This window comes from Lissotriton helveticus (genome assembly GCF_964261635.1).
Source record: "Lissotriton helveticus chromosome 1_1 unlocalized genomic scaffold, aLisHel1.1 SUPER_1_unloc_35, whole genome shotgun sequence".
Classification (NCBI taxonomy): Eukaryota; Metazoa; Chordata; class Amphibia; order Caudata; family Salamandridae; genus Lissotriton; species Lissotriton helveticus.
Genome location: NW_027611676.1, coordinates 1,184,936 through 1,207,292, shown reverse-complemented (window position 1 = coordinate 1,207,292; position 22,357 = coordinate 1,184,936). Strand labels below are relative to the sequence as shown.

The following is a 22,357-nucleotide window of genomic DNA, read 5'->3' as shown; positions in this document are numbered from 1 at the left end:
CCTCACTGCAGAAGCCCTCACAGCACCAGCCCTCACAGCACCAGCCCTCACAGCACCAGCCCGGACTGCACCAGCCTTCACAGCACCAGCCTTCACCCCTCACAGCACCAGCCCTCACAGCACCAGCCCTCACAACACCAGCTTCTGCTAATTGTAAATACAAGAGCATGGCTTTAAAAAACAATATTTGCTGCAAGCCCCGGATCAGCCAAATTAAAAGATGCTCACGTGGACACACATGTATCAAACATCATTTATAGATGCGGGCAGGAAATGGGTAAATCAAATGTTGATCTGGTATTTTTAGCTGTAAACATTGTTTCATCCGGTACCTCGCGCTGAGAGGGAGACAACAAACCGCGCGCGAGACAAGAGCCGCTCTGAGGTTCAGCCGCGCATGCCCAGGAGACGGGGCCTGTCACCAGTGCGCATGCGCAGGTTTAATCTGATCATGATAGTGTCACTGAGCATTGCGCAGGCGTCCTCACAGGGAAGCGGGGCCTGCAGAGTCCAACCGAGAGAGGATGTAACCGGGACCGTCAACACTGTCTTCCCTCAAACACGGGAAAACCCCAGGACCCAACTATGAGCGCGGGTTAAAAAGGGTCTGTTGGATGAACAACTGCGCATGCGCTGAGGACAGACACCGCCGCGAGCGCAGGCAAAAGAGAGCACATTGATTAGCAACTGCGCATGCGCCGAGGACTGACACTGCGTTTCACCGCGCAGCACCGCAGCTAGGGTTACAGAGTGTGTCTTGGATGAACACCTGCGCATGCGCTGAGGACAAACACTTCCTCCTTTGGCGGAGCACGATGCGCCTCAGCCAACGCTGAGAATTATTTAAGTGCAAAGCTCCTCGGGCGGCTCCTCTAATGGGGAAGTGTTTCTCTGCGCAGGCGCAATGTGACTTAGAAACATTTGTTGCGCAGGCGCAGTTAATACATTTCTCAGCCTGTGCACGTGATTTATTTCGGAGGTGTTAAGATGACCCGGAGCCGAGTAAGTTTACAGTCCTTTATTAGTTTAGTAATAAAGTAGAACACCCCGGACAGAGCGGAAGGCAAGGCTGCCGGTCAGGTGTTTAGTCCATAACTGGATGTCAGCTGGGATTCTAGAATGCCAGCTGATGACGCAGGGTGAGCGCGAGGGGACAACGGGAGCCTACAGGGGACACAGCAGGAGAGTACAGCTGGGATTCTAGAATGCCAGCTGATGACGCAGGGTGAGCACGAGAGGACAACGGGAGCCTACAGGGGACACAGCAGGAGAGTACAGCTGGGGTTCTAGAATGCCAGCTGATGGCGCAGGGTGAGCGCGAGGGGACAACGGGAGCCTACAGGGGACTGTAGAGTACTAAGATGCTGGTAAGATTGTATGCTTACGTTGTTATTGCTTGCTCTCATTGTTATTGCTCGTGCATACTCTTGCTTCACACGCGCATCTCTTGAAAGAGTGTTTTCTTTCAAGAGATGCGTTCCTCGTGGCATCTCTCACATGCAACCTTCAACTGTGGGTCTGCGACTTAGACAGTTGAGGCTTTGCCGTGTGTGGACGTGCTCCTGTGGTGCTCTGTTACTTTGGTAATAAACTTACCTTACTTCATTCAACTAAGCCTCCAGCCTGTTCCTGTGTTCTTTAAAAGTGCATCTTCACATTTGGCGACGAGGGACTCCTTTTTCTTCGAAAACAGAGCATCACCAACCTTGCACCGTTCTCCTCCTCATCGTACTTCGCCAGAGCATGCTGTTCATCCTTCACCGTCAAGAAAACCCGGTTTAATTTGGCCTTCTGCATCAAGGTATCGGACATTTTCTTCACTTTCACCGATTTTCCTTCCTTGATGCGCCTCCTCTATGACGTGAGACGTTAGCGAGATCATCTTCTCGTTCCAAGCACACGTCATCACGCTCACACGCGCAATCACGTACCTACGCTACGCAGAGGGGCCATTTTGTTTTCTTTTGTCATTCAGCGTTACCATGGATACGATTTCACGATCGGAAAGATCGCAAAGCAAATGAATAATCGCATGTCTCTCAGGCATTAACGGTGAGCGCATTTCAAGGTTATTTTTCAACGGTGAGCCTATTTTCAAGGTTATTTCACTTTTCCTTGCATTTCAGACATTTGAAAAGTTCTTTTTATTTTAAAAAGTTCTTTTCTTGTGAACATTTTTAAAAGATTTCAGGCTTTTGCTGTTTAAAAATACTTTACATCCGTGTTATTCATTCAACATGGCTACTAACCAGCAAATTGTTGCTTTAAATTATTTTCTACCAGTTCCTGGTAAACCTAAGGAACCTTGGAGGCATTGGTTTCAGAACTTTGAAAGTTACTTAATTGCTATTGGAGCTGATGAATATTCACCAAAGAGAAAAATGGCTATTCTCTATAGCAATTTAGGAAAAGAAGGGAGACAAATTTTTAATAATTTGCCTAATCCTCTCCCAGCTTCAGGAAGTGGAGATGAAATTAATGAATATTCTGCTGCCATTCTAAAATTAAATAGAAAATTTCTTGATCAACCTAGTGTGATCCTTGAACGTTTTAACTTTATGAAAAGGCGTCAAGAACAAGATGAAACTGTTGAGGAATTTATTTCCGCTTTGAGGAATCTTGCTTCTGAGTGCAGTTTTGGCTCTTATTTGGACACAGCTCTTAGAGATCAATTTGTGTATAACTGCTGTCACAAAAAAATTCAAGAACGTATACTAAGCTGCAGAGATCCATCCTTATCTGAAGTACTCGAAATGGCCAAAGGAATCGAGAGATCAATTGTATCTTCTAAGTGCATCTCTCAAAGTACCTCTTCCTTTACTCCAACTGACTTGAGTGTTAACGCAGTTTATTCTAAGGGCAAGCCTTCTCAAAGACCGTTTCAAAGGAGAACAAACACTTTTTGTTTTCGTTGTGGTTCTAAAACACACTTGAGCAACAACCCTACTTGCCCAGCTCAAGGGAAAAAGTGCACTTTTTGTCTCAAAAATGGTCATTTCCAATCTGTGTGTCGCAACAGAAAGTCTTCTCAAATTAATAACATTTCTTATTTTTCAGGCGAAGATGCAGATGTTCAATCTATTGATTCTGATTTAAAAAATGTTACTATTAGTTCAGTCAATATTGATGCTAATGAGGGAAATGTAGCTGTAAAGGAAATTCTCTCCATTCATTCTGTCTCTATTTGTATGGTTGATTGCATTAATTCAGAACGTGTAAAGGATCCCTCTTGCCTAGTTATTGTTGATCAAATAGATATTGACATGATGGCGGATTCTGGTGCTCCAGTGACCATCATATCTGATCATTTGTTCAAGACCCACTGGTCTTCAAGAATTACCCTTGAACCTTTGGACATCATACCTAAAGGATATACTGGCAAGCAAATTGACATTTGGGGTTTCTTTATCACCAGTGTAACTTGTTTTGGAAGGTGCATTTACACAAAAGTTTATGTAGCTACTGATGGTAAATGTATTGTAGGGTGGCAAGACCTTGCTAGAATGGGCCTCAAACTTGTTCCTGGTTCAGAATTTCCTGTTCAAATCAATGAACAGAGTACCTTTTCTTTCATCAATTTTATAGATGTTGGAATTGTCAACAAAATTATTGCTGATTTCCCAGAAGTCTTTAATAATTCTGTTGGTATGATAAAAAACTACGAACATCGCATTCGTCTCAAACCTAACGCAATTCCTGTAATTCACAAGTTGAGGAATGTTCCTCTTAGCGTAAGAGACGATTTAAAAAAAGTACTTTTTAAAATGGTTGATGAGAAGATTATTGAAGCTGTGGATTCTTCACTTTGGGTTAGTCCTATTGTGGTCGTGAAGAAAAAGGATTCCAGTATTCGTCTCTGTGCGGATCTTAGATCACTTAATCAAAATATTCTTATCGACTGTTACCCTTTGCCCAGAATTCAAGAACTCCTCACCGGCATTGCTGAATCAAAATTGTTCACGCTCTTGGATTTAAGGAGTGCTTATCATCAAATTCCCCTGACTAAATGCTCTTCTGAACTCACCACTTTCATTACTCTTTTTGGGGCTTTTAAATATTTAAGACTACCTTTTGGATTGGCAAGTGCCGCAAGTGTGTTTCAAAAATTTATGGACAGCGTCTTATGTGGTGTTAAAGGTGTGCAAGCATATCAAGACGATGTTTTGATTCATTCTAAAAATGTTGATGAACATATTAAGGATTTACGTATTGTTCTGTCACGCTTCAAAAAAGTAGGAATCACCCTGGGAGAAAAAAAGTGTAAGTTTTTTGTGGAAGAATTAGACTATTTAGGTCATTCTATCTCCACCTCAGGTATCAAACCAAAACTTTCCCTTACGCAGGCTATTTCCAATGTACCCATCCCTAACAATAAGGACACTTTGAGATCGTTCCTCGGTCTCACCGAATATTACTCGAGATTTGTCATGAACTATGCCCAGTTAGTTCAACCTCTTAGGATGCTAATAAAAAAGGATGTTACCTTCTTGTGGAATGATGAGGCAAATTCAGCTTTTAATAACATAAAAGAGGTTATCGTAAATGCCCCAGCCCTATCATCTTTCACACCAGGCCTGAAGTGTGGCATTTATGTTGATGCTAGCCAAAAGGGTCTTGGTGCAATCCTTTGTCAATGGAAAGGTTCTGTAGAACACACCATTGGTTTTGCCTCAAAGTCACTGAACAATGCCGAAGGTAATTATAGCACAATTGAGAAAGAGGCTCTTGGCTGTGCATGGGCTGTAGAAAAATTCAAAGTCTACATTTGGGGTTCACATTTCTTACTATACACTGATCATAAACCCCTACTACACCTTTTAAACGGAAATGGTACTGGTAAAGCCTCTTCCAGGTTAGTAAGGATTCTTTCTAAGCTACATGATTTTAATTTCAGCATTCACCATGTACCTGGAGGTAAAAATATGAGAGCAGATGCACTTTCCAGGTTGCCTTTGGAAAATGACGAAGATGTTCTCAGAGATGACATTGAGTGTGTCGTAGCCTCTTTGGAAGACTTAGTTCTTTCTCCTCTTTCTATTTCTGAGGAAGACTGGTCCAAATGCTATTCCGAAGATGAAATTCTTGTGGCTGTGAAAAACTTAATAGTTTCAGGCTGGCCTAAGATACGTTCCCTTCCTGCCCCCTTGAAGTCCTTTGCACAAGTTTCAGACGATTTGACCATTATCAATGGCATTGTTTTTAGGGGTGATCGATGTGTTCCTCCTTTGGCTTTAAGAAAAAAATTATTTTTTGCAGCCCATCAAGGTCACTTAGGTGTAGGTGGAACCTCTCGCAAATTGAAAGAACATTTTTGGTGGCCTGCCATGGAGAGAAACGTCAATGATTGGGTTGATTCTTGCAGTACTTGTCTGGTATCAGACAAACACTGGAAATTACAGAACCTACCTTTACATAATGTTCCCATTCCTGAGGAATCCTGGGTCAAGCTAGCGATTGATTTTTCTGGTCCTTTTGAGATTCTTCCTAGATCTCAACGTTACATAGTCTCCCTTGTTGACTATCACTCTAAGTGGTTTGACTTTGATTTTTGTACTAACCCAGATTCTACGTCAGCAATTACATTTTTGGAAAGAATTTTTAGAATAGAAGGTCCCCCTAAGGAAATAGTCAGTGACAATGGTTCGCATTTTTGCTCCCGTGTCTTAGAAGAATTTTTGAAGAAGTTTGACGTCAAACACTTAAAAGTCGCTCTTTACTCTCCCGCATCCAATGGTTTGGTTGAACGGATGAATAGATTTTTGAAAGAAGGCATTCAAACTGCTTTCTCCTGCAAAATGGATGTTGAAGTTTTTCTAAGGGAAAAAGTTTGGGTCTACTTAATTACCCCTCACTCCACTACGGGCATTTCACCTTTCAGACTCCTTAAAAAAAGAAACCCACATGGTACTGTCTGCCCTTCTTGGATCAAAGATTTAACCCCTCAGGTTTCCAAATGCATATCCTGTTCTGATAAGTTGGTTGTAGAAAGTAATGTTGTGAAACAACAATCTGGACAAAAGCGAAATTTTGATCCTAAAGTTCTTTCCACCCCTGAAATGTTTACTGTAGGTGATTGGGTCATGTTCAAAACCATGGATAGAGTCTCTCCAAGTTTTCTATGCCCACTCAAGTTCTCAAGGTTTCTAAAGGTTCCCTGTTTTTAGATAAGAGAGGGTGGCGTAACATACGCTCTCTCATTAAATTAACCTCTGAACAAGTCATGATCATTCGCAGAAATAAACATGGGAATGACAACTCTTCCTATGTTGATTATGATTTTCCCACAAAGTTAGATACTCCTTCTCTCACCCAGGTGGAATCTTTGTCTCCCAATAATACCATTCTTTCTCCCCAAGATTCCCAAGGTGAGATGTCCTCTCCTTCTGTTGAGGTCACCCTTCCTCTTCAAGACACTCAAGAAAATGTTGAAATTTCATCTCCCTCTACTTCCACTTCAGATGTGACAACTAGAACACACAGGAATTGTTCTTTCCCTACACGTTTTAAAGACTTTTACGTAGACTAAGTTTTATTTCCGATAGTTAAGTTTTCTTTATTTGTTTTGAGGGAAGGGAGGAGATGTAGAGTACTAAGATGCTGGTAAGATTCTATGCTTACGTTGTTATTGCTTGCTCTCATTGTTATTGCTCGTGCATACTCTTGCTTCACACGCGCATCTCTTGAAAGAGTGTTTTCTTTCAAGAGATGCGTTCCTCGTGGCATCTCTCACATGCAACCTTCAACTGTGGGTCTGCGACTTAGACAGTTGAGGCTTTGCCGTGTGTGGACGTGCTCCTGTGGTGCTCTGTTACTTTGGTAATAAACTTACCTTACTTCATTCAACTAAGCCTCCAGCCTGTTCCTGTGTTCTTTAAAAGTGCATCTTCACAGGGACACAGCAGGAGAGTACAGCTGGGGTTCTAGAATGCCAGCTGATGACGCAGGGTGAGCGCGAGAGGACAACGGGAGCCTACAGGGGACACAGCAGGAGAGTACAGCTGGGGTTCTAGAATGCCAGCTGATGACGCAGGGTGAGCGCGAGGGAACAACGGGAGCCTACAGGGGACACAGCAGGAGAGTACAGCTGGGATTCCAGAATGCCAGCTGATGACGCAGGGTGAGCGCGAGGGGACACAGCAGGAGAGTACAGCTGGGATTCTAGAATGCCAGCTGATGACGCAGGGTGAGCGCGAGGGGACAACGGGAGCCTACAGGGGACACAGCAGGAGAGTACAGCTGGGGTTCTAGAGTGCCAGCTGATGATGCAGGGTGAGCGCGAGGGCACAACGGGAGCCTGCAGGGGACACAGCAGGAGAGCACAGCTGGGATTCTAGAATGCCAGATGATGACGCAGGGGGTAAATGTAAATGTAAATTGATACTTGTATAGCGCACTACTCACCCGCAAGGGTCTCAAGGCGCTTTTACGAACACCGCTGTGGAACCCATCCTGGCTTTCCCTGTGAGGCATCCACTCCTGGGCACCCCCAGGGTGAGGCCAGGCATCCTTAGCATTGTGGGGGCCGTTGTGGAGATTAAGCAAGCTATTGCCCAGAGTTGCAGAGTGGGACTCTATGATTAGAATAGGCACCGAGGCGAGAATTATCAGGTCTGTGGAATTTTTGAGTCCAAGACCCGCAGAGGCGGGGAATTGAACCCTGGTCCCGGGCTAGACCTCTGCATCAGGGTCTGCCGCTCTAACCATTGAACCACACTTCTCCACTAGGGGGGGACAACGGGAGCCTACAGGGGACACAGCAGGAGAGTACAGCTGGGATTCTAGAATGCCAGCTGATGACGCAGGGTGAGCGCGAGGGGGCAACGGGAGCCCGCAGGGGACACAGCAGGAGAATACAGCTGGGATTCTAGAATGCCAGCTGATGACGCAGGGTGAGCCCAGTCTGCCACCCCAGTTCAGACATGGCTACATGCAAATCAGTCTGACCCTGTGCCTCATGGGAACAGTCCAGCCCGAACTGCCACGCCATGCCTTCCCTGGACCGGTTTCTGGCATTCCAGCCGTCTTCAGCCCGGCGTGCTTGAATCCAGTGGCAAAGTGAGCGAGGGACTCACGTCTGAGCATACCCAGCCACACTTATGGCGGCCAAAAGCGGTACAAAAGGGGGTGGTAATGGACGGAGCATCTGAACCAATCAAACACTCACACCCAGTCACACCCAGTCAAAAGATCTGGGTTTACTCCATCACCGTTCTTTAGCCCACTCTGCCACCCCAGTTCAGACATGGCTACATGCAAATCAGTCTGACCCTGTGCCTCATGGGAACAGTCCAGCCCGAACTGCCACGCCATGCCTTCCCTGGACCGGAAACAAGCTTCCGAGGACCGGTTTCTGGCATTCCAGCCGTCTTCAGCCCGGCGTGCTTGAATCCAGTGGCAAAGTGAGCGAGGGACTCACGTCTGAGCATACCCAGCCACACTTATGGCGGCCAAAAGCGGTACAAAAGGGGGTGGTAATGGACGGAGCATCTGAACCAATCAAACACTCACACCCAGTCACACCCAGTCAAAAGATCTGGGTTTAATCCATCACCGTTCTTTAGCCCACTCTGCCACCCCAGTTCAGACATGGCTATATTCAAATCAGTCTGACCCTGTGCCTCTTGGGAACTGTCCAGCCTGAACTGCCACACCCGTAGATTTTTCATCCCATCTAGCCTCTGCATCGCCACTCTGACTTTTGCTCGAAGAATTAGCACGTTACACAGTACCAAACCCTGTCAGCTGAAACCCCTGAGGAATCGGGTTTTTGCTTGCAGGAATCGGGAAGCAGGAGACTAGCCCTGAAATCGGTAGTCTCACGCCTGAATCGGGAGGGTTGGAATGTCTGGAGTACGATTACTGCAACTCAACACATCTTCTTCCCAAAGGATGTAAACAATGGAACGAATGTGGAAGGAAACATCCACCCATACTTAGTCACACACAAAGTCTTTGAACTTGCTTGGCATAGCCACAGTGCTCCCGCATCTGCTGGTGATAATTTCCGCATTGTTAATACCGCCTCCAGATTCCAGTTCTTCCTCATAAGACTCACTACTTTCTTCTCTTGATTCATCAGTGGTTTCGCTGCCTATGACATCTCTCTTTACCCCAATGGACTCTATTTGTTCTTGATGTGAAGGAGCAACAACATACCGTCAGTCAAAGTCCTTCTGATCTCCCTCATCAGCAGGTTTGTTGGTGTCCAATTCCACATCCTTTGCCTTTTCAATATTGTTCTCCATCTCGCATTTGGATAATGCAGATGCATGCCACACTTTTCCATCGCTCAGGAGAGCCGAATTGCAAAACACCTTTTCCACCACCAAGGGTTGGGTGAATCTGTTCTGTCCTTTCTCAATGTGTCCACTTCTCTTTACTCTCACCCAATCACCTACCTGGATGGCTAGTGGTTTGCATTTGAGTTTATTGTCAAATTGCCTTTTGTATGCCATCCGTGCCTTCTGTACATTCTTCCTGACCTCCTCTGTAGACCAATTGGCTTTCCTACTTGTCTTGAGCCATCCTACATTGTCCTTGGATAGTGCTGTTCTTCCAATGTAGGATGGCTCAAGACAAGTAGTAAAGCCAATTGGTCTACAGAGGAGGTCAGGAAGAATGTACAGAAGGCACATATGACATACAAAAGGCAAGTTGACAATAAACACAAATGCAAATCACTCATCATTTCAAACGGGCTGATTCCTGTGCTCTCCCTAGGAGTTATTCTGTGTGCCCAAATCATTTTTTTTGTTTCCATTTTCTAACACAACCCGTTGTTATTTGCTAGTTGTATGGTACCTTTTACCACTCTGTTAAACCTCTCTACAGCTCCATTACCAGATGGGTGGTATACTGAAGTAGTTTTATGTGTTACTCCGTTTCTTTCGATAAACTTCTTGAAGGCGACAGAAGTGAATTGCTTGCCATTGTCACTCACGATAATTTTTGGGATACCTTCTCTTGTAAATACTCCATCAAGGAACTTGACAATGTCATTTGCTTCTACTTTATGGAGTATTTTGATCTCCGAGCATTTTGAAAAATGTTCGACCAAAACTACGATATACAACAGATCTTCCTGATATCGTATTGGGCCCATGACATCTATTCCCACACTCCCCCAAGGCATCTCAGGGCAAGGCAATGGATGCAAAGGTGGTTTGAGTGTGATTTTGGGCTTGTCCGAGTTTTCACATTTAGCACAGGTCCTGACTCCAAATCACACCCTGGCCACCAGTACCAAAATGTTATTCTCTGTTTAGTTTTATGATACCCTTATGTCCTTCGTGGCATATTTACAGAATTTTCTTTCTTAGATTCTCGGGAGGTATTACCCTCCCCTGTCTTAATATTAATCCCCCTTCCACAGATAATTTGTTTCTGAGTTCCCAGTACGGTTTCATCTTGTTTTTGATGTGGTTTTTGTCTGGCCATCCATTGATGATAAATTTGTTTACTTCCTGTATCACTTCATCCTGTTCATATTCCTTTTCCCATTCATTTTTTTTGAATGCTCGGAAATTCTTTGCTAATGTTAGCCACTCATCTTCTTTATCTTCTTTATCCTCTTCCTCTTCCCTTCCTTGTAGGGGTAAGCGGCTGAGAAAGCCTGCCACTATGTTTCTTGCACCTGGAAGATACTTTACTTAGTAGTTGTAGTCCAATAATCTTACAGAAAATCTTGCCAATCTGGGAGATGCGTTATATAGTCCCTTAACAGTCAACACTTTTGTCAAAGGTTTGTGATCACACCTTAGGGTCACCCTTTTTCCCCACACATATTGGCGGAAATGCTCCAAACCCCACACACATGCAAGTGCCTCCCGTTCAATCACCGAGTACTTCTCCTCGGTGGGGGTGAGTGACCGTGATGCGAAGGCAACTGTCACTTCCTTTCCTTCTGGTCCAACTTGCGAAAGTATAGCGCCTATACCTTTTCCACTCGTGTCTGTTGTGACTATACTCTCTAGCTCTGGGTCGAACCCTTGTAGGGGTGGAGCATCACAAATTTCCTTTTTAAGGTTTATAAATGCCTCGTTGCAATCTCTAGACCATACAAATTTGTTTTTACTTTTTAGTAATTTTCTAAATTCATATGTGTTTGTTGAGAAATTCCTTACAAATTTTGAATAAAATTCCACTAGCCCTAAGAAGGCTCTTAATTCTTCTTTTGTTTGTGGTTCAGGAGCATCCTCAATAGCCCTAACCAACTCTTTCTTTGGTTTTATTCCTTCTTGTGTTATTTCATGACCTAAGTACGTCACTGTTCTCTCTGCAAATTTGCATTTGGTGTATTCTGCTGTCAATCCACCTTCTTCCAGTGTCTTGAGAACTTTTATTAATTTTTGATCATTATCTGTTTAGGTTTTTCCCATTACCAGGATGTCATCTTGAAAGATGAGCATGTCTTTGACATCCTTAAATACCTCATGCATGAGTCTCTGAAATAGTGCCGCTGCCGATGCTAGTCCAAAAGGTACTCTTTTGAACCTATAACATCCGAACGGTGAAATGAAGCTGGTTAGGCACCTACTGTCTGGGTGTAGAGAAACCTGGTGGTATGCGGCAGTTAAAACTATTGTTGAAAAAATACCTTCATACCTTTTGTCCAGGGGTGTGGAATATTTTTAAAAATGTACTTGTCCAGTGGACAAAATTGTGCAGAAAACTACTTGTCCTGCAAAGAAATCTACTTGTCTTACCTATTTCCTAAATCAGTTAAACCGACCGCCAAAACTGTATGTTTGATCTTAGAGAGTGCATTTTAGGCATCCTAGTGCTGAAGCATTGGGAGAACAATGTCCACAAAGAGGGAGCATACAGGAATCAGAAATTACACTTTACCCGGTGTATGCTATACTGGTAAATCAATATTGCATACTTACATGACATATATTTTTGTACAAGATATTTACAATGATTATAAAAGATTGTCACAAATCAGCTAGAACCAAGGCTGCCATGTTTTAATAAAGTACACAGTGGTATAAGCAGACATCCAGGGAGAACCATGAATAATATGACTGGCAGGACAAATCTAGCAAAAAAAGATCTGCGGGGCCTGATGACGAAAGCCAGAAGAATTAACTTGTTTGTTTTCCAAACTTTCTCCATTTTTTCAGATGGAGGCTTGAGAGTACTCTAGCAAATTGTAGGGGCATTTTGAAAGGACATAGGCGCAGACACAGAGGATTTTGACCAGAAACAACAACTTATGAATAGTTTTTACTTTGTGCTATCCAGATGTGCTCAACCATCATTTTGTCCCGGAAAGCCAACTCACAAGTCTGCAGATAGACAGAAAGGATTGATAGGTTGTGGAATAGGGTCAAAAATCAATGGCAACTTAAAGAAAGGGTTACATAGTTGGGTGTTAGAAAGACAACATAAAAAGTCAGACATTTGCAAAAGAAGAAGGAGGAATGGAAAAATAGGATAACAAGAATGAACTCACAGTAAATGTGACAGTCACCTTGGTCATGTGGTTAATCTGGAGGTGGCTGCCCCAGTATTCAGCCTTCAAAAATTGATAACATCCCCAGTATGTGATTAATACTTCGCAAAGCCGTGGGTGTCTCCCTCTGGACAGCAGCCAGAGAACAAGTCAATAGAGACTGAGGCAAGTGTTGCACCTGTGCGCTGTACACAAGATTTTTAAAATGAAGCACATGTCAGAGTCCTCCAGGTGTAACATGTTCTAAGCACTCCCTGACACCAGAACATGGAAAACCCTCCATCACATGTATGACAGAGGTAACAACATTTACAAACATTCACATCAGCATTACAGCGGGAGTCAGTGACGATCAAGAGGTTACATGGAGAGCCAGTGACGTATCCGGGGGGAGGGGTGCAGGGTGGGTTATGGAGGGATGCAGTGATGTCCTGAGGGAGGAGGTACACAGGGTGGCAGCGATGTAACAGGGTGGGCAGGAGGAAGGAGGAGTTGCAGAGGAAGGCAGCGATGCCCTTAGGTGGGGGTTAAAGTGGGAACCACGGATGGCCCATTAGTTAACATCTAAATATGGGAGAGGTCCTAAAGTAGGAACCACTTCTGGCTTCAGGGTAGGGAATACAACAAAGCTAGGGTTATGCTGATTTTTAAAGAAGAGAGATGGTTTGGCATTTAACAGAACAGGGAGATGAGAAACACAGGGAACTAGAAGGTTGGTAGAGGGCAGAAAGAAGGGAGGGCAGCAGGGAAGTGGAGGAATAGTGGTTTTACCCTGGTAGTTTGAGAGCAAAGGAAGGGAACCAAAGTTGGTTAGAGATGTATAAGGATATATATAAAAAGCAAAAAAAGCGGGCTTTTATTGGGTAAGAAATACAGCATTGGGGTTAGACTAGGCCACAATGGTAAACTGTACCAATGGCAGAGATTTTAGACACAGCAAGAGAAAGGAGATGGGTTGAGCAGGGAATTAGAAAAAAGACAAGTTCTGAGACTGCAAACAGGAGAAGGTAAGGGTGGTAGACATAGCTTGAGGGGGTTAGGGTGTTACGTAGCAAGTAGAGGATGTTCTATAGTTGGTACGTTTGTAATGTATGCCGGCTGGCACACAGCATAAGTACACTTTCGATTGCTTCTGCTGCCTCTCCTGAGAGGTTTGCAAAGTTAGTTGTTTCTGCTTTAAGCAGCTTCTAACTGGAACTTTTCCATGTGTTGTATTTATTTGTTTTGCATAGGATTACTTTCCTGCAGAAAAAACGTCCTTCCTGACTGCCTGGGAGTAAAAGTATTGGATCTGTGGTGTAATTTCATGTTCAGCTTCATTGCAAGATGTAGCTGTGAAAGAGAATCCGGGGTTCTATAGGCACATTTTCTTTGGAAACACTTACATTACCTTCTCAACGCAGTTTACTTTCCTATCTATTTTTAAGAAACACATTTCTGTACACTGCATAAACACACTGTCCTGCCGTACATGCTGCTTTATTTACCCCTCCCAGTACATTTGAAGTACATTTCTGCCTTATGTAGGCACACAATGCGCCAGGCTCTTATGAAAATGTGGCTTTATTATCAGCTGCCACATGAGGGCGCCTCGTTATACCTCTTCGTTTTTATTTGCTTCCGTGTACTTTATCTCTGTTCTCCTTACAACACATTTTTTTTTAGTCATGTGATAGTTCTTCGTAAGATATAAACTGTCCGAAAGCTGTACCTCACCCAAGATGTCTCCCACGCAACGTGCTTAGTTCAGCACATCGCGCTGTCCATCTTTCCTCACTAAACATCTACGTTCTCTTCAGCTTTTACTTCTCCATTGTTCTGTTTTTATAAGCAGATATCCCTTCACGATGCCTTTTTGCTCTCACTTGCATTCAATATTCTAGAGTGCATCGATGCTCGTTCTTCACTTCGCGCTCTCTTTTACACCGTGCCAATCTGTCATTTATTTAGTCCTGTTTCTTTTTACAATGCGCATTTGCTGCCAGTCTCAGAGCCGATCACCTCACTGTAACATCGATACAGGCGCCAATACAGTCAGATGCTTGATTTCTCTTCAATGCTTTAATTAGTGCACACGCTTTTGATATTTTGCGCTGTCATCAATTCGCTATCTTTCCGGCATCCAGTTATTCCTCCAACTTGTACTTCACTTCCATTTTTTTTTTCACTTCGTAGATTAAGCATTCCTTCCTTTTTTTCATATCACACGCGTGGATGTTCCGGTGTGTTGCTTCACCTCGTCGCCATTGTAAAGATGACCCGGAGCTGAGTAAGTTTACTGTCCTTTATTAATTTAGTAATAAAGTATAACATACCGGACAGAGCGGAAGGCAAGGCTGCCGGTCAGGTTTCTAGTCAATAACTGTCAACTGTCAATTGGATGTCAGCTGGCATTCTAGAATGCCAGCTGATGACGCAGGGTGAGCGCGAGGGGACAATGGGAGCCTACAGGGGACATAGTAGGAGAGTACGATTACTGCAACTCAACAGGAGGATTCCGTGTGTCTGGAAAAAACAGTTTGTTTTTTTTGGCATATTTTATACAGTGCGAACTCGACCCGAAGGTATTGGAGCGCTTTCCATGAGCACCGTTGAAGTAACACAGTTAATGAAGAAGAACATCAGGAAGCCGGAAATCGTTTAAGTAAGTATTTATTCTCATCAAGAAAGCCCACGGCCAGCTGGGAGCAGCGTGACTGTGAAAATCAGCTGGTGAAGAAGAATGGTGACACTCGCGGTGACGCGGGCCAAGTCATATGTCAAGGTTCCAAATGACGTAAGAGTCATTCAACCAATCACAAGTGACATGCTAATGACTACAAGATAACCACAAGAATATACAACAACCGTATTTACATTACACATTCAGGCGCAGGGAGATTGAGTGATTTGCCCAGAATCATAGGATGTGGCCGCGACCCCGAGGCTCAAACCCTGGTTTCCATCCTCTCCCCGGTGTTTCCGGCCCAGGTTGTATCCTCGCTGGATCTGACTCTTTCCAGGTTGCGGCCTCTATCCAAGGCTGTTCACAGTCTGCACTCCGTGGAAGATCGCATCACTCTTTCATTAATCTGTGATATGAAGTTTTGTGTTCGCTCCGCGCGGGGACACAATTAATAAGGTACAAGAACCGCCTTGCGCCACAGCACATGCTGAGATGTATGCAAGTGCAAAGCTGCTCGGTTTGGCTCCTCTATGGAAGGGGGAGTGTCTTTCCTCTGCGCAGGCGCAGTGAGACTCCGCACCCTCTGTCTAAGGCTGTTCATGGTCTGTACTCCGTGCAAGGTCCCAACACTTTTTGATTGCTCTGCGATAGGAAGTAGTATCTTCGCTCCGCACATGCGCAGCTGTGGCGCGCGGTCCTGCGCATGCGCAGTTATGAGACGGAATGTGGCTCGTGCAGCGGCGTGAGCGCGCGCGTTAGTCTCAAGGACATCCGAGCGGTGCCTTCTCTGCCTCCACTGACCGGTGCACCTGGTGAGACGAGGCCTGGAGGGCCACAACCTCCCAAGGGACCCTGAGGAGGGGCTGGTGCACTGCACCCTGCAGAGAGCCACAGCTGCCAAGGTTTCAGATTGCCATGTGTGACATTTTTATAATTTCAGTGAAATTATGAGTGACGTTTAACGACTATGAATGACATTTAACAGCTATGAGTGACATTTAACGGCTTTGAGTGACGTTTAACAGCTATGAGTGACATTTAACGACTGAGTGACATTTAACGGCTAAGAGTGACATTTAACAGCTATGAGTGACATTCAATAGCTATGAATGACATTTAACATCTATGAGTGACATTTAACAGCTATGAGTGACACTCTCTCCCGAGCACAATCCAGCAATGAAGACGAGGAAAACCTATAAATATCAGAAATGACACCCATTTGAGCAGCAAGGAACTGGAAACTGCTGCAAAGCGCCGGTGCATGACATTTCAATGTACTTATGAATATGAGTCCCATTCAGCGGCCAAATGTGGGACACTTAGGGTGGCACTTTCTGCATTTAAAAAATCATCCAATTTTGAACAATGAGAAGCTCTAAACATATTATGAAAATAATGGGAAACTATTGAAATGAAAGGTCACTAACCTACAACCCCTTTCTAATATAACTACATATTTAAACTAATTGCGGCAAAGCCTTTCACGGCAATGAAGACACATGAGAAGGACGTTTGATGGGACTGTGAGACACTTGCTTAGCTTGACAAGACCTCACTCGTGGATCAACACTGTGCAGCAGAGGCCAGTGCGTCAAGAAATATAGACGGGCCAGTTACTCTGAATCACTTTTGCAAATGTGCGCTCTGTACAATTATACAAATCTCAATCTCAGCTGCACAGAGAGTGTTATTATTGGTGCAGAAAAGAATGATGCTTCATTTCAACCGCGCTATTCTAAAACACAGACTCTTATTTCCTCTGAAAACTACATAATAATTAATTGCCCGTCAATTGTCAAGGTACAAAATTGTGGCTAACATGAGGCTTTACCCAAAATGACATTGCCATGGAGCATATGCTAAGTAAGGGATTTTTGCACATAGGTCAGGTGGGCTGAGGGAGTTCCTGACGCTTTAAATCACAGACGGGCAAAGTTAGTTTATGCAATTGTTATTTACGAGTGAGAGGCCAAGGGGGGGAGTCGGAAGCACCTCTGCTGAGTGACTGTGTGTAAGTGTCTATGTAGAGTAAGTGAGTAGGGAGCGTGCTGGATGCGGAGGGCCGGGCGGCAGCGTTTAAACAGCAATTAGGTAACTGCCTCCAGATGCTATTGTTTGTGAAATTATTTTTTCTGTTGATGATCAGACTCGTGCTGCTCTGCGGCTGTACTGACACAAAAGTACAATAATAAACTGACTGTACAGTACTAAGTCAGTCACAGTTCTGCCTGACACGCAGCACTTTGCCTGTTGGAATGATGTAACTTAAGTAACACTTACTTGGACTAGACAAGTTCAGACTGCTGTCTCTTCCCGGTCAGTGACCGGCCGCTCAGCAGTGCACCCGGACTAGTTATGCCACACAATGCACATCATGGACAAGTTGCCGATGATGCCCACGGCGAAGACGGTCAATGAGAGCAGCATCACGGCGTAGGTGCTATACGAGTTCTCCGTCATGGGGTAGAGTGGGTTCTGGACTTGCGGGCACTTCTGGTCAGTCTTGGTTGTTTCCCCTGTGCTCTCAGCCCTGTCCGTCTCCGAGGCCCCAAGGGTATTTGGCTATCACCCTCGGCTCATACTGCTGCACGGCCTTGGCATCGTCGTCCTCTGCACCTCTCCGCACGTTCAACAAGGTCCCAGAGGTGTCTTGAGCACCCCACCCTGCCACTTGTTCATACGAAGGCAGAAGCCAGTATTGCCCTGTGGTGGTTCCACTGACTGACTCCCCGTGCCTCGGTTATCCAGAAACATCTCTTCCTCAGTCTGTGGACCCGTCCTCCACGGCCGGGACGTCAGCCTGCCTCATAAACGAAGCAACTTCGGATGCCTTGTCCCCCGCCAAAGTCCGAGCTCACTAAAGGTCACATCCGGATTATAATCCCCCAGGGTGTGACAGTAGCAGCAACCAATCACTGCAGAGAGCCGGCCCCCCCATCGGTAATTGCGAGAGCAGTGTGTAAAAGCCGTGCGGGGCCGCCGCAATTAATCATGTAGCCTGGAGCGAGGCGCGAAAGGGCGGGCAGATTAATTGATGCATTGTAAGACTCTCAGCCACTCCAGAGCTGCGAGCAGAATTTTTTTTACTATTTAGGAACTACTGAGTACAGCAAGCAGCTGCTGCCACCATATCTAGGAACAGCAGAGCCGGCGCACAGGTTCACAGGCACCACAGGTGGCACGCGCTGGCAAGTGGCATTAAATGCATGACAATGCATTTCAGTGCGGTGATGCGGAACACCGCACTGAAATGCATGAGTGTCACACCTGATGCTTGATACTTGACAGGCATGGATGGTGACCAGTGCAATGCACCGTGCAGAGTGTGACTGGTGCACTGCACCATGCAGTGTGACAGGTGCACCGTGCAGAGTGTGACTGGTGCACTGCAGTGTGCAGAATGTGACTGGTGCACCGTGCAGAGGGTGACAGGTGCGCCGCACTGTGCAGTGTGGCTGGTACACCGTGCAGAGTGTGACTGGTGCACTGCACCGTGCAGAGTGTGACTGGTGCACTGCACCGTGCAGAGTGTGACTGGTGCACTGCACCGTACAGAGGGTGACAGGTGCACTGCACCGTGCAGAGTGTGACTGGTGCACTGCGCCGTCCAGTGTGGCTGGTGCACCGTGCAGAGTTTGACTGGTGCACTGCACCGTGCAGAGGGTGACTGGTGCATTGCACCGTGCAGAGTGTGACTGGTGCACTGCACCGTGCAGAGCATGACTGGTGCATAGAATACAAACGGGATGTCATGTTATAAAAAACAATGGAAAAGGAGTGAACAACTTAACCACCTTCCCCGTGACAAGAGATAGTTTATTATAAAACAGAAGACCTCTGGGCTTTTTCAGCAGACCCCATACCTCAAGGCCTAGATTCAATGTTCACATTGCAGGACAAACACGGGTCTTCTCTCTGGAAAGGTGTCGCTCCGTGTGTGTGAAAACATCTTGTGTTTGCAATATTAAAGTACACGATTTTCAGAGGTGCAGCTGTGTGAAGCCTGTTATGTCTAGGTGCGAGGGACAGATCAGAACAGAATAACAAGGGGCATTGTTGTTTACCCTTGAACATCATGTGCAGACTAAACCTCAGAGCACAGCATAGAACTTGCAAAGCAGACAGTTCTCATGTGTAAAAGGGGCACAAATAAGGATTGCGAAATAGATTTTTGCATTGTCGTGCGCAAAAGCAGGTTCATGGCAGCAAAGCTCATGCTAATTTAGAAATTGTCGACAATGGACCTACAAGCCTTACTACACTTCTGTTTAATGCTCGGAAACCCACCTGCTCCCGAATCGCTAGAAGCCTCTGAGCTGTTTTCGTTTGTCTTCAAGAGGATCACCTTCAAACTCCTCATCCACGCACACAAGGCCCTCCACAACTCCGTACCAGCATACCTCAACCACCGACTCAACTTCCACACCCCCACCCGCAACCTCCACTCTGCCTGCCTTGCCCTCGCCACAGTACCTCGCACCCGAAAATCCACAGCCGGCGGCAGATTCTTCTCCTACCTCGCTGCCAAGACCTGGAACACTCTCCCTACCCATCTGCGACAGACCCAGGATCTGCCGGCCTCCAGGAGACTCCTCAAGACCTGGCTCTTCGATCAGTAGCAGCCCCCCCCTACCTCAGCACCTTGAGACCCCCACGGGTACGTAGCGCGCTTTACAAATGGTATTGTATTGTATTGTATTGTATTGTATTCCGCCTGAGTTATTATCTTGTATTACTGCGTTCCGTACAAATTGGTCCTCCTCCGTATCAATATCTTCAGATGTACTCCTGAACATATTGGAATTGAAGTCCCCGTAATGATCAGGCTGTTGTTGGTATGCTCTTCCGTTATAATTTTCTCGAGCTCCTCCTGATTCTGAGCACTTGCAGAGGTGCTAAGCTGTGCATCATTGGCTCCATAGCATAAATGCTCTTTATAGAGCTGTATGTAGCTAGGCCTCCCTTGCTGTGGCCGAATTTGGAGCTTTTAATAGCAAGTAGGGAGAGCAGATTAAATCCGTTTAATGCTGGTGGCGATTCGCACCAAGTTTCCTGGAATGAAATAGAACACTGGGACTTTAGAGACCACCCTTTTAATAAGAAAAGCAAAACTACAAGTCCCATAAGCAATAGTAATGGATGGTGTCTAGCATGCCCTGGGGCGACAGCCGATTCAGTATATCCAGTTTAATTTTTTCAGTATTTGACACAATATTGAATTTGTAACCTTTTGTTTTTATGGTCATGAGTCACCAGAATACTAAAACATGTTGTTTCTTTTAATTTCAAGGTCCATTATGTAATGGTCACCAACTTGGAAGCTCTGTTCATTCTTCAGTGTTTGTCATTGATCTCCACGTGTGGCTGGTTTGGGTCCGCCCCTGCATCGATCCCGATAACTCACACAGGTAAGGACCTTGTAGCAGCAACATGATATCCCGGCAGTTGTCTTTAAGAAGTGTGCTCTGAGGCAGGTATCCTGATACAAAATTTTTCTGTGCTCTCTCTCAAACTGCAAGAACCCAGAATCTTCCCAAGTCTGTGAGAAAATTGAGTGATTCCAAGAATAAAATCAAATTGTAATTTTTGTAAAAAGCCTGCCACTATCTGCTATGTACATTTGTTCAAATAAAACAAAACACATCAGAAGGCCAACTAATCTATCATGCATTTAATGCAAAAATAGCAAAAGGCCAAGCAAACTAACAAGTGACAATTGTCATTTCAATGGACGCGAGCATCCACCCAAAAGCAAGTTGAAGTATAGAATACTAATGCTACAATATGTATTTTTATACACTTTTCTCCTAAAACAAGACAATGAAACATGAACATGTGATAGAAATAGTTACTGAAACTAAACTAATGAGTATGAGGCAGGGTTGTTTCTCAAGAAGAATGCGAGAAGTCCTTGAGAAACAGATAAACGATATACAGACAAGCTGTAGAATTCATTATTTACTTCTGATTTCCAATATTCAGTTTCCTACAAGATGCAGGAAAGTGTGCAGATGTACAGCACTAAATAAAATGTTTCTGGGCCCTAACAGAATCATGTAACTTTGCAGCCATATTAAGGCGAACAAACGCATCAAATTGATATAAGATCATTGTAATTTGGTATGTAATATATCAATGCAGGTTATGGCATTCATTTGTAAACAATTATCGGTATTAAAGCCGCAAGTATATGCAGTTACGCAGTCTCAATTCCTTCTTCCCAGTGGCCACCACTGCTGCTAGCCAGATGCATTCGGCAGTGCCTCCTGTGACCTGAAATGCTGCATGTAATCAGTACCAAAGGTCATCAATGCTTCTAGCCAGCTCTTGTCACAAGTGCCACTCACACCCCGACCCCCCTTCACCTGTTATTCTTTGAGCCTGCTCCAGTCAGTAGTGGCCCTTACAACCTGTTATCATCCTAGCCAATTCGGGTCATTAGAGGCCCCTTGGGACTTGTAATCATGCTATCCAGCTTCAGACAGTATTGGCCCCCTGGGACTTATTATCCTGCTAGGCAACTCCAGACAATAGTGGCCCCTGTAACTTAAATCCTACTAAGATTAAAAACCAGAGGTCATCTCTGCTGCTTACTAACGATTTACAAAAGAGAAGCTGAGGCACAAAGACAGCACACGTTATAAAAATTGATTCAACTGTCTGTTTTTTCATATTCTGCTATGTGTATTGTAATTTTGTATGTAGTAAATTATAACAAGACTTAAAAAAAATACCTTCTACAAAAAAAAGATGTTATAAAATAATAAAATATTAGAACATATCAACACAATTATAGTGTGATTTTAGTCATTAGTTTGCCAGTTTTCTTTCTCTAATATAACAGGCACAAAACCCGGTGCAAATTTGCTCCCTCTTTACCCCAAGTGTTGTTTCCTTGCCAGGGTTCATCCCATTAGGCAGGGGCCCCTTTCTTCCAAAAACAGAATACCCGTGATGCATTCATAAAAACATATAGGTGGTAGTTTAATACACTGTGGTCAAAAGCGGGAAAACACTCGCCCAACGAGGGTGATGTCATCACCTCCTCGAGAGAAACACTGAGATCAACGCTAACATTTTTAGCGTGGTGTTTGGAAGTAAACTTTAAATTTTGTAAGTGAGCCCAGGGGGAGGAATAATATCCTCCGTTCACATGGTGGAAAGCCAAAGATCCGGTACTCACATCATCTATTGGAGAACTTCACCAACGACCTACCCCTTCTCATGTGGCC

The 22,357-nt window shown here is 44.8% G+C and overlaps 1 long non-coding RNA gene across 1 annotated transcript in view; it reads left to right on the top strand.

Annotated features, from left to right (window-relative positions):
* Window positions 1-22,357, top strand: part of LOC144805952 (uncharacterized) — a 117,761-nt gene that overhangs the window by 68,966 nt on the left and 26,438 nt on the right. The window contains exon 2 of the long non-coding RNA XR_013605640.1: window positions 20,416-20,533. This is a non-coding gene — a long non-coding RNA (uncharacterized LOC144805952). The remainder of the gene's footprint in view (window positions 1-20,415; window positions 20,534-22,357) is intronic.